A 13,236-nucleotide genomic window follows, 5' to 3' on the forward strand; every position below is an offset into this window, starting at 1 on the left:
ATGGGCATCCTGATCCTGACTGACCCGATCGGCTTGAAGGCCGTGCTCAATAAAGTATTTCTGAAGATTTAATGTCATCTTCAATCAAGATTCTGAAGGTCCTTGGGCACTTGCTGCATATCGTTTTTCATGGACAAAATGGTATATCACTGTCACCATAAAAAAAATGTCAGTTCGTGTAGACCATCCTACTTATATTGTGGACTTGGTAATTAGAAATATTTTCACTCTAGTAAATTTTATCTTGAAATAAATATTTTGAAGAATATCATACCATGTTTAGCTATTTTGATCAACCAAAGTACAGCAGTTTTACAGCAATCACAAAAAATATGTAATTATTTGTATCATTACCATGTCATCGTACATGTAACTAATAGCATGCATTAATAAATATTACTAAATGGTGTCTATTTCAGCCTGTATAACACGTGTCTCTGAAATAACCTTCAACAGAATAGCCAGACCCTCAAAGCTCAACTTTCCCTTATAGGATGTATAAACAAATCGAATCAAAGTTAAAACAGTTGACTTAATCGAATACCAAAGCACTGGCTACGGGGTGGATACAATTTTATAGAATGGGCACTCAAAGGCAAAATTTATCTTCAACCTTTTAAACATGCTCAACATTTCAGTAGGAAACTTTTTTTTAAGTATATATATGAGCAATTACTTACATTTGTCACAATAGCTTCCAGTTCTTCTTGCCTTACAACCATTGGTACAAACTGCAGTGTATCTGTTGCAAATATCATTTAAACAATGTTCAGTGTTACAATCCAAAATACAAGAACCGTTTCCAGGATAACAATGTTGATCAATGCAATTTCCAGAACAAGACTTCTGTCAGTTACTTCCCCAAAAACTCTTCTCACAACCTAAAACAAACACCAACCGAATCACATTAATCTGTCATATGTGTAAACATATTTATTAAAAGTAATTCGGGTGTCTTCTGTTATCTTGAATTCTAAAGAAAGCAGAAAACAACCGGTCATAATCGAATACTTAAAATATGCAAATTTTGAGAGAGGAATGTAATTGTATCGATTTTAATCTAGATCTTCCATTTATTTGTCATAGCAAAAGCAATAAGCATGACTTTTTACAGAAATAGAAGTTTTTTTTTTCTATTGTAAATATGTCTTATTGTACAAACAATCGATAGTAACATGCCTTGTTTGTTTTTTTTTTAATTATAAACGCATGGTTCCATAAAACATAATAAATGTGTATTTTGAAGAAATAAATAATCAATTGTGTTCAAAGTGAGGTGTTAAGTTCCACACAAAATATTTGCTATTTTTTAGCCCTTTGTGTGTAGCTTTATTAATAATTGGCTGTTTTATCTTATTCAGTTCAGTTAAAAAAACATGGTCTTGATACATAGCTACTGTTTTTATCATCAAGAGTCAATAAAGGTAGATGCAATGTACCTATTTTGTTTTTTACTTATTTATAACGATATAATTTTGTAATTATCAGTATTGTCAATTTTGTGTGAATAAAAAAAACAAATATACTATAAAATTTGAAATCAAATATGGTAAGATAGCTCTGATGATATGCTTTCAGAAAAGTAAAACAAAAATTTAGATTACGTGAATCGTTTTCTTGCTACACAACAAAATACTAGGTACAATTACCAAACCTTACTTTCTAAAAGTAAGATGAGAAAAAAAAATCTATATTTATAAAAACAATCATAATAATAAGATATAATTAAATAAAGTCAAATTCTAATAACTGAGTTTCATTCCTCTCTCAAAATTAGCATAGTTCATTAAAGATCGTGACCGGTTGTTTTCTGCTATTACTTGATCTAAATTGTGGAAGACACTCGATCTCTCTAAAGTCACCAACGAATACAATGCATTTAGACTTAAATTTAAACGTCATTTAAAGTAAATAGTTTCTAAACAAACATTTCAACATCAACGACAATATTTGTGAATTTCAAGTAAGCCAGCAACTTGCAGCAGTAGAAGGTGGTAAAATAAACAAAATTTCTCCAGATTGAAGACTCCGTATACATTTTAACGTCCTTTTATGCTTAATTCTCTTTTAAATGAAAATTAAGAGATATATTTTTAATGAAACAATATCATATAAAATTGATAATTTACATAAAATTTGAGGAAAAAAAATATCATGACTTAATACAGGATGCTAACAAATCATTTTCTTCTTAAAAATTGCTTAGACTAATTATAAGAAGTCCTTGAAAATCAACGAAACACTAAATGATAATGATGTGTTCATTTTCTAAAATTAACTCAATCATGAACTCTGATATTTAACAATTTGAAAGCATGGTATATATATATAATTGAATACTGGAGGAGATATATGTCAAACGGGACAACAAAAGAATAGCAAAAACCTTCCTGGGGTCAACGTTGCCTGCATTTATACATATTTGAATATCATTCTATGTTATGTACGGCATTTTGTCCTTTGTTTATTCAAGTTTGTTTTAAGCCAATAAGCCTATTTGTTTAGCTAAGTAAGACAAAATATATGGTTGATTGACTCTTGGATAGTCTCGTATGGTAATCATAGCAACGTATATATAAATATTTGGGAATTTTCAAAAATTTGATTATATTTTGAAAAGCTTATACAACATAATTACTAGACATAGCCGAGCGTCCACTACGTTGCAAGTTTTGCATGAAGATAATGTAAGGTCTATAAACGATTATATCTAACTAACCATTTATAGCAACATAACATAATTCAACTACTGGTCCGTTGATGTTCTGGCCTTCATCCGATCCTTTTGTATCGTAATAAATGACATATTGTCAAAGTTGATTACAAGGGATAGTTTGTGTTATGTTCGGGAGACCTGGATCAGGATCCTCATAACAAAGATAACCATCAGGTGGAATGGTTGATGTATTGGTCACAAATAACTTAAATCCATCCATACGAATCGCTACTGTAATGAACATTATACTTATATATATTTTTTGAAACCAGAGGAGGAACAAGTTTTTATTAAAAGGAAACAGTTGTAGCATATTTTTTTTCGAGTAGTGTTAATTGTTATTCAAAGCAATACAAAAGGTTCAAGATGCCTTCAGCGACCTTATTTCAAAAATATCTCTTTTGTGTACTTATTTTTCATCGGACTTATTGACCTGGAGCAAACCTTCAAATGGAGATTCTATTGACCAAAAGCTAATCCTGAATAAGGCCGTACGGTGACCTATAGTTGTTATTTTCTGTGTCATTTGGTCTCTTGTAGAGAGTTGTCTCGTTGGCAATCATAACACATCTTCGTTTTTATAATAACTCAAAGCACACTCCAATAAGCAGGATTGTAACATCTTCATATTAATCTATTACGGCTATATACTAAAAACGAATATTGGTTAACCTGTTTCTATTTTTACATAGTTATAATTCTTCAGTTTTTCGCTGAATTATGCTTTATAGGAGTTGGACATCTTGGGGCGAATCCCAGGAAAATGGGGTTTAGGCTATAACGTTTGGATATTTCGTATGGTCCAACCTATTAAATGCGGATACCATTTTTAAGAAGACGCCAGCGTTGCATGGAATAGTTTCGTTTTCGGCTTATTAGCTTGAATGTTCCTTTTGGTATATTTTGCCTTTTTTTTATTACGTATTCAAGTAACCTTAAATTTGACCATTAACTAAAGTTGGGCTACGCATGTGATAAGCGTGTTCAGTTTTGGAAAGAAAAAACATGAATAATAGAAAAATACAACAATGGAACCACTTGAAAAATAAACATTTGGTTGACGGATACCCATTTTTTTCAAATCAGTTTCGCCTACAATTTTTCATCCAAAGCTTTAAACATTGTAGAATTTATAAATGTGCGATGAGTATGTGCTTCCCTTATATGGATACATTTGGAGACTTTTGCCGGTTTTCAAGAGGGCGGAAAAAAGTTAATTTGCCACAACATTGTACAGTATAGATGAAACAATCTGTTCTAATGTGTTTTGAAGCATTCCATTTGTTTAAGAACATTCCGGTAATGATTTTCTTCTTGTTTTATTTGTTTGCTTTTTTGTTTTTGACTTTTGTTTTTCTAGTTTTTTGTTTTTCGTAACATTTAGATTTCGCTTTAAATCTTAACTGTATATTTTTCTGGACTGAAATATTTCAACTATAGTGTCGTAGGGTTTAAGCTTATAAACACCGAAAATAAAAACGCATTATATAGTCTGCATATGATCCGATGAATAGCAAATCGTTTCATCTGAAAGCAGTCGTTCCTGAAAATCGAAATCAATCGTTTCCTAGATCGTCGCTGACACTACACAATCTGAATGACAGCATTTACTGTGCTTTTGAGTCATGGAACATTATAGCTAGGTTAAATGAGATACGGAATAGTTATGTAACGAAAGTCAAAAGATCATTCAAACCTGGCTGAATTTGAAACAAACAAAATAAAGGCATTATTTTGTTTAATCGTTTTGTCTTTCGTTTTTGCTAAATTAAATGTGCTTTGTCTATATGCATTTTTGTTTTTCTTTGTTGTCATATTTGTTTGTTTTTGTAGTAATTAAGATTATAACACAATTTTGACTGCTGTACCCCTATTTTTGACATTTTTACCAATTATGTCTGTTTGTTTTGTTCACACATTGTTGTCAATATAATGGAATTTTATGCGGCTGTCATACAAGTGAGAGGTTTAGCTAGCTATTAATTAGGTTTCGATTTACCATTTTCTACATAAGAAAATGCCTGTACCAAGTCAGGAATATGACAGTTGTTACAAAAAATGTATTCATCGTTGGATGTGTTTGGGCTTTTGATTTTGCCGTTTGAATAGGGACTTTCCGTTTTGAATTTTTCTCGGAGTTCGGTATTTTTGTTATTTTACTTTTTTATATCATTGTATTTGTTTTACCGTTTTGACCTATTAAAAACATTCATGGGCAATAGTAGTTAATCGATGTTCAAAATAGTTTGTTTTTATTTCTAGCTGGGTATTTTTAAAACTTACCCTCTAACTAAAACCTGGTGTGTTAATTTTTCGTAAAAACCTAATTCAGAATATCTAGGGGATGAATAGTACGATTTTCATATTCTATATTCCATGTGATACTTACAGCCTTCCCTGTAGTAGATGGTAACATCTGTGACGTATGCAAAACCGAATGAAAATTCAAACATCCACCAAGCTGATGTAGTTGATTCAGTTAAGTAAGTATTAGAACAAGTAGATAAAGAAAAGCTATTTGATATAGGTGGGTATATGGCATATTCTGGTCTACTAAGACCAGAAGAAAAAGAAGAACTTTGGCTAGTTGTACCAAATTGTGTAAGGTCATCTGTAAAATATGCAAAATATATAAATACAATATATAACTGTTTAGTAGACGATTAAACTGATACGTTTTTGAAAGAACATATTGTTGTTTATATAAAAATTAGAAAATGTGGTATGATTGCCAATAAGACACCTCTCCACCAGAGACCTAATGTCGTCGTACAGTTCTTAGAGGACGTGTTTTGCAACAACAATCGGCATTCCCATGGGAACAAACTGTATCCCTCTTCTTGCCGACTTGTTCTTTTATTCATCTGAGGCCGACTTTGTACATCATGAACCTCTTAAGAAGAAAGAAAGAAGGTAGCAGTATCCTTTTACTTTACTTTCCGCTATATAGATGATGTTCTCTCACCTAGTAATTTAAAATTGGGTGACCATGTTAAACGCATCTTTCCAATCGAAGTTGAGATAAAGGATACAACAGATACAGTTAAGTCTGCCTCTTATCTTGACTTACATCTAGAAATTGAGGGTCAGTTGAAAACAAAACTTAACGACGAAAGAGATGATTTCAGCTTCCAAATTGTGAACTTTCGATTTCTATGTAGCAACAATCCAGCAGCGCCTACATACACTACAAAAGTCCAAAAGTCTGAAAAGACCAATTTTTGTCTGAATTTGCGTGAATTTTCACTTGACATTCTCTTTTTGTCTGAAATTTTTGTAAAAAAACTATCTGTATAATTACTTGATTTTACTCGACATATGTCTTGACAATAACAACATTGTCTAAAACTTTCTCGACACTTTCTCGACGGTCTGAAAAGTGTTTTGATTAGTCTCGACCAATTCTCGACTGTCTTAAATTTGTCTCGATACGTCATGACCTATTCTTGACATTCTTAATGATGTCTGAATATGTCTCGACACATTCTTGACAGTCTTAAAGATGTCTGAATATATCTCGACACATTCTTGACGGTCTTAAAGATGACTTAATATGTCTCGACACTATCTCGACAGTATAAATTTCGTTTGAATTGTGTATCGACACATTACTGAAAGTTTAAACACTTTCTTATGCTGTTTTATACTCATTTCTATTACCGCTATTAAACTTAGAAGAATTAGGATACAATTATGCAGTGCTAATTATAAAAAAAAACATTTTGGTACAATAATTATTTATTTATCATGTTAACGTTTAATATTATGCATGAAAAATGAAATATGTATACAGTATGATTTATTTCAATCATTTAGCACGTATTTATAATATTTATAAATCATCATTTTTTTAATTAATTACAAACCCACATTTAAATTGGTTTATATTATAATACTCACATTTGTATTTGTCAATATTTTCATACTCTTAATATTTGTATTTATAAAAATATTTAAATACCCACAATTTAAATGTTAAAATATTTAAATGACCAATTTTTCTTTTTGTTGAAATAACAGTATATTCTTTAAAGAGAAATAAAGCAAAATATCAATCATGTATATTGGTCGTGATTTATAAAGCTCAAAGTTGTCAAGGAAATTCAAGACACGAATCAAAATGCCCAGAAAGTGTCAAGCTTTTCAAACTGAGAAAAAAAAAGATTGTCGAGAACCTGTCGAGGAATTTCAAGACAGTATTCAAATGTCGAGAATTTGTCAAGATATTTTAAGACCGTATTTATAATGTCTATAATATGTCAGGTACATTTAATACAAATTTAATATAAGTCAGAATTTGTCAAGAAAAATCAAGAAATAAGTCTTTTTGAGAATGTCGAGTAATTGTTCATGCAAATCAAGAATAAATTGGTCTTTTCAGACTTTTGGACTTTTGTAGTGAAATGGAGTATATATCTCCCTGTTCCCGTCCGCTCTTCCCGAATGTGACCTACCGAATTAAACTTATTACCGGATTTGTGCTATCCTGAGCAACACGACGGGTGCCACATGTTCAGCAGGATCTGCTTACCCTTCCGGAGTACATGAGATCACTCCCAGTTTATGGTGGGGTTCGTGTGGCTCAGTCTTTAGTGTTAAGTATTGTGTTTTGTGTGCTTTTGTTTGTCTGTTTGTCTCTTTCTTTTTTGGCCATGACGTTGTCAGTTTTTTTTTCGACTTATGAGTTTGAATGTCCTTCATGTATCTTCCACCTCTATCTTAAACGTTTTATTTCCAAATTTATTACTACGACAAAATGTAACATGAACATTCGTTCCTTAATTGATCTGAACATGCGGAAATGTATTTACTGGTAATGATATATAAAGACGGAGATTAAATGAGGCTACGTTTTCACTTAATGAATTAAAAATCATTAAAAAAAAATAATCTTTCTTATAGCATCTTTTTTTAGACATACATCTGTCACATAACAGTATTCATGTTTTGGAATTAAATGTGCAAAAAAAGATATTTTTCCATAAGACATTTAATTCATAGATGAAAATGCGGGTAAAATATAGACATTTTGTGTTTCCTTAAGTTTTTATCTTAAATAGAAATTTTCCAAGAACTATGTGTAAATCAAATATTTTAGGCTGAAAAAGTTAGTTTTGACATTTTTATGGTCCTACTGTCGTTTATATAACCATCTGCTTTAAGGTTATTTTGAAACCAAAAGAGATGAGTTCTTTTAACAAGTATCAAAGCTGTGGTTTTTTTTCTTATATAAGGAAATTCATATATATCGTCCTGTAATTAACTATCAAGACGAAATTAGTGAGACGATTGTAAAACTGATACCTCTGAATTTATCTATCTTTAATAATTATTGATAAAAATTGTAATTATAAGTGTATTGTCTCTGTGGCATATAACTACTCTAACTAATTCTAAACCTAAATGTTTTGTTTTTACATGTTTTCTCAACTTCTTTATTTAGCGATCGAAGATACAATTTCTTTAGTCCTGATGGAACAGACAAATTTAGAATTAAATATCTATATAATTATCGATAAGTTGGGAATTTTGGTTCATTTTTCAAATTTTGAGAAATTGCTCTATCATCATGTTAGAGTTTGCGTGATAAAGGGTATAAGTATAGAAATATCAAACTCATCAATTATAAGCAATTAATAATTTAGTTAAACAACGGTTCTGGTCTTTTTTTTATCAATTTTCTTCAGTTGTACATATATCTTAATTCATTAAGATATTAAAATAATTCGTAAAATGAATAATAATCATTATTACGGGAAAATAATTCTTGAAAGTAGTCGAGTGATGATCCGTCGTTAAAAATATTATAGAAAGAGAAAAGTCATACTTTTGAGAAAATTATACAGTACTATGACAAAAATCAACAACAAACAAACAAATAAGAGTCTTCAAAACATTATACACAAAGATCTTATGTTTCTGATTATGTTTTGCTCTTTATCTGTATCAAAAATCCTTATAGGAACATTTGTGAAAAAGTCATTTAAATTCCATAAGCGAATGATGTCAGAAGACAGAATTTATGATAATTAAATTATTTTCCGTTTGAATTTATGTTTCTTTTTATCTATTTCATCTTTTGAAATATAAGATGAATGTAGATAAAATGAACTCTTCTTGCCTCAAATACATTGTTGTTTGCTTGATGTCTATACGGAGCAAATTTATAATTAGTTTCTATACTATATATCATTGTCTATCTGGTATAATTTTTAAAAAGGAAACCATATTGTTTCGCAGGATTGAGAGCAGATGACTTTTTAAAATATTCAAGACAGGTGCCGCATACCCTGTCGACGCACCCGGTCGTGTTCCTTTTAATCTTCATGCAATTCCCTCATATTCTATTTGCTACCTCATGACTTAACGATTTATTAAATTTCTGTTAAATTAATGTTGACCGAATTTACGACAACGAATGGCTATAGTTACAATTGTTGACATTGCGAGTCGGTCTTATCTGAACACAAAATATCCATTATTATACATCACGTTAAAATGCCACCTTTTGATTGGTTAATAAGGGAGACAATTTACTCTATCCCATGACTCAGCATTATTGTCACCCTCTCGTGCAGACCAATCAAAAATTGATAATTTAAAGGACAATGTATTAAATTTACAACCATAATTTTCAATGCTTAAAGTCAATGCTCTCGTTCTACGTTTTGGTCGTAGAAAGTTTTTCATAGACTTGCCAAAAAAAATATATCTTGCTTCACTTTTGATGTTTTTCTAATAATTGTAACGTTGTTATGTACATGACGTCATAGTTCATGACTTTCAATTTAAAATTAAAACGTCAATAATGATAGATCTTTCAGTATAAAAAAATGAAATACACATAGCTGAGAGGGTGATAGAGATGATTTGTACCATTAGAATGACATTGTCAAATTGGCTTCGCATCGGTTGACAATGTTTTCTCGGAGTAACAATCTGCTCTGTCACCCTCTCAGCTATGTGTTATTAATATGTGTATAGTAAAAAAAAACATATTACACTTATCAACATTGTGTACTTACGTTGGGCTAATACACTGAATAGTACAGTTGCATGGAGCATCAACAATAGCATAACAGCGGTTATTACGATGTACACCCAACAGGATAAGTTAAAATGGATCTTTTGCTAAAATAAATGAACAGAACAAATATTTCAGTGATAGCCAATACAATAGTTTTATTAAAAATAAATGTTCGAGGTAGTTATGAACAAGAAATCTGCCATGAAGGTCACATCTTTTAAGTAAAATATGTCAGGGGTCATAGTCTTCCTGTAACCATGATTATAATTCCTATGCATTTTGAAATTGAATTCAAAGGCCACTTCTCTCACAATTGCAGTGTCCGCTGGTCGTCATATTGATCTTACCACACCGTTTGAACTGTAATTGAAACAAAAAACATGATCATTTGAAGTGAAAACAGCTTATGATGAGTGTAACCTGATATGACCGGAAAGTAGTAATATATAAAGATTTGAAACTTTCAATAATATCAAAATTGACTATGGCTACAGTTTAGGTATAACAAGGTAATAGTAGTTTTATCCTATTGAAGATAAAATTCTAAAATATAAATACTGATATCTGACAGACTAGTGTCTGACAAAATAAATACGGACCGGGAAATTATTCCGGCAATAGTGGTATTGAACCAGTACATGAAAACAATATTACTCTGTTGTTTGTGCTTTTTCGTGCTGACGGATTTATTTCAATTCTTAAATTCTCTTTAATCTCATCCTAAAAGCGATTGTCAAGAAATTCGTAGTTAGTAAAAACATCCAATTTTGAAGTACACTTTGTTCCCTTGACGACTTCTTTGAAAATGGTAATACTTGATTTAAAATGCTTTATAAGGAAATGTATCAGAAAGAAGAACCACTATTTATACTGAATAAAAATCGGTATTGTACTACAGTTGACTTTTTTGTCCAATATGATGTATTCACAATTCAATGAATCGACCCAAGTTGGGGCCCTAATTTTTCTTGATACCAGTTGACTTAATCCAGATATCACATTGTTGACAGTACAAATTTAAAACTGATGGCGCATTAAAATAAATTCCGATGACAGTAATTTATGTACTACAAATATCAATGTTTGACAAGGATGACCATTGACCATCACAAACTTTTTTAGAAGAACATGCAGGTATCAATATGCCACTGGGAAAGCTTTTCACGATATAACAGTACCAACTTAATTTAAATAAAAGTTAAAAGCATTGTTGGTGTCAAATCGAATAAAAACTTTATTTTCGTGACAAAAGAAGATTTAAGTACAAAACTAAGCTGCTAAAAATTTGAACTGTTCCCTATATAAGGTTATTGTTGTAGTGTATTAGAATAATTTATATATGTAAAAGGTGAACAATAGAGGAACAATAGATATATGTGATTAAAACGGTGAAACTGTAATTGTTTTTTTTTTTTTTTACTTTACCATATATATAACTATTGAACAAGTATCTCAAAATCCAACATTTTTTTAATTTATTTTTTGATCCAGGAAACTAATATTTAACGAATCTATGGCTTGCCAGGCCTAAAAAAATTGCAAGGTTATATCTGTTCTGATTTACCAGCGAAAAGCTAATCCTTTTGGCAAAATTATTACGATGAAACTTAAGCATGTGCCGACTAATACTATTATGTATACATGTACTTTGAATTCAAGATAAAGATATTTTCTTTGGAACATATTTCTGTACATTTATGTAAAAACGACATACCTTGGACCAGGAACGCAATCAAATCAAATTCATTAAACTGAACAGGAAGAAATGTAAATGTTTTCTTTTCAACGCAATTTAAATAGATTCAATATTTTAAATATGTTAACCTAAACGAGTCATGTCCGCATTGTATATGGGTGGTCTAGCACGGAATACTTTTGTAAAAAGATAACTTACAAGTCAGTTTAAAGTTGAACGTTTGAAAAACTATCAAATGTACAATGTGTGTCTACCTAAGCTATCTTCTTGTAGTAGCGAGGTAATCCTTATACTGTTTGCTATTAAAGTACCGTCTTATATTTCATTATTCAAATGAACGAACTCATCATGTTGGTAGCTTCACAGTGAGGTGTATTTTAATATTGTTTTAACTTTATCGACTATGATCTAGAAGGCAGATGGTGTTGTTGCGTACGACAAACTGGTTTAACACTTTCCCGTTTTATGCCGGAACTAATTGAGAATTTCTTGATAATTTGTTCTTTGGGTTTGCTTGTACTTATTCTTTTAATAAGACCTCGCATACTGATATATGATACATATATTTGTATGCAGATTTTCCTGAAATCGCAATAATTGATCTTGCATCTTTTTTTGAATTCTACAAAAATCACAATAACAAATGCAAGCAATGATTTCTGAAATTAAAGTAATTGTTTGATGTAATTTGATTGCAATTTAATTGTCTTGATTTAACCGACGAGTCTGTTTTAGACGAGCGTCTTACAAGACTAATAATAGACCAGGTGTATTTTATATGTGATTATGATTGTGTAAAAGCACAAAATAATGCGTAAGGAAATGATTTTTTTTTTTTTTTTTAATCAATTGAAGCATGCGTTAATAAATTGATGAAGTCTACAAACAATTCCATAAAGACGATAAGGGTTTCGAAGTCCTGAAAGGATTGGACATAATTCTTTTACAATAATAACAATAAACTATACGAACCGATGTTATATAAACATATGGATGTCGACGTGACTAGTATGTGTACCATAAATAGTGCATAATAATTGTCTTCCCATTTATTTTACACGATTTTATTATAAATATAACATATGCTATTTTGATTTAGAAACCTTTATTTCCAATTGGCGATGGTCCAATCTTGAACGCTGACTTTTAAAGTAATATCAGCCAATAACCACAAGTGCTTGAGGAAAGTTCCATGTCTTGAGTCCTCAATAGACCTCATTTATATTTAGTAAATATTTTTTTCCCGATGGATATTTTTTTTGTTTTGCTATTGTCTAATACGACTCAGTCATATATTCACTAATAAACATTTCAGCTTCGGTTTAGAGTTTGAAAAGACATTCATAGAGCACATATATCGCTCTTACGTCATTCGTCAGTTTGATAGTAAACATTCATAATCGCTGACATGATTTGTACATATAAAAGACCGTTTGCGCCTACAGAGTACGCGTACCACGCATGCATCACCCTTCATGCGAATAAACTGTCAGAATCGTCTCAGGGTGACTACAAAACATATGTAGTGTCGTCAATAGTCATTCGTTATCGATTGTTACTTTGGCGTAACAAAACATTCCAGAGGTTAACGTCAATTGAAGCAACATAACGTACATCGCCGTCCATAAAACTATAATGTGTAATGGAAAAGTTGAAGTTGGTTTTTTTGTTTTATATTTTGGATTCAATTTTTTACATTATGTACTATTTTCTTATGGTTGTGGCCTGTAATCTATTGTTGCAGATATATATTTCTTGTACCACACTACAAGGAGTGTGATACGAAAAATTGATACG

Source organism: Mytilus californianus, unplaced genomic scaffold (assembly GCF_021869535.1).
Source record: "Mytilus californianus isolate M0D057914Y unplaced genomic scaffold, xbMytCali1.0.p SCAF_7, whole genome shotgun sequence".
Lineage (NCBI taxonomy): Eukaryota > Metazoa > Mollusca > Bivalvia > Mytilida > Mytilidae > Mytilus > Mytilus californianus.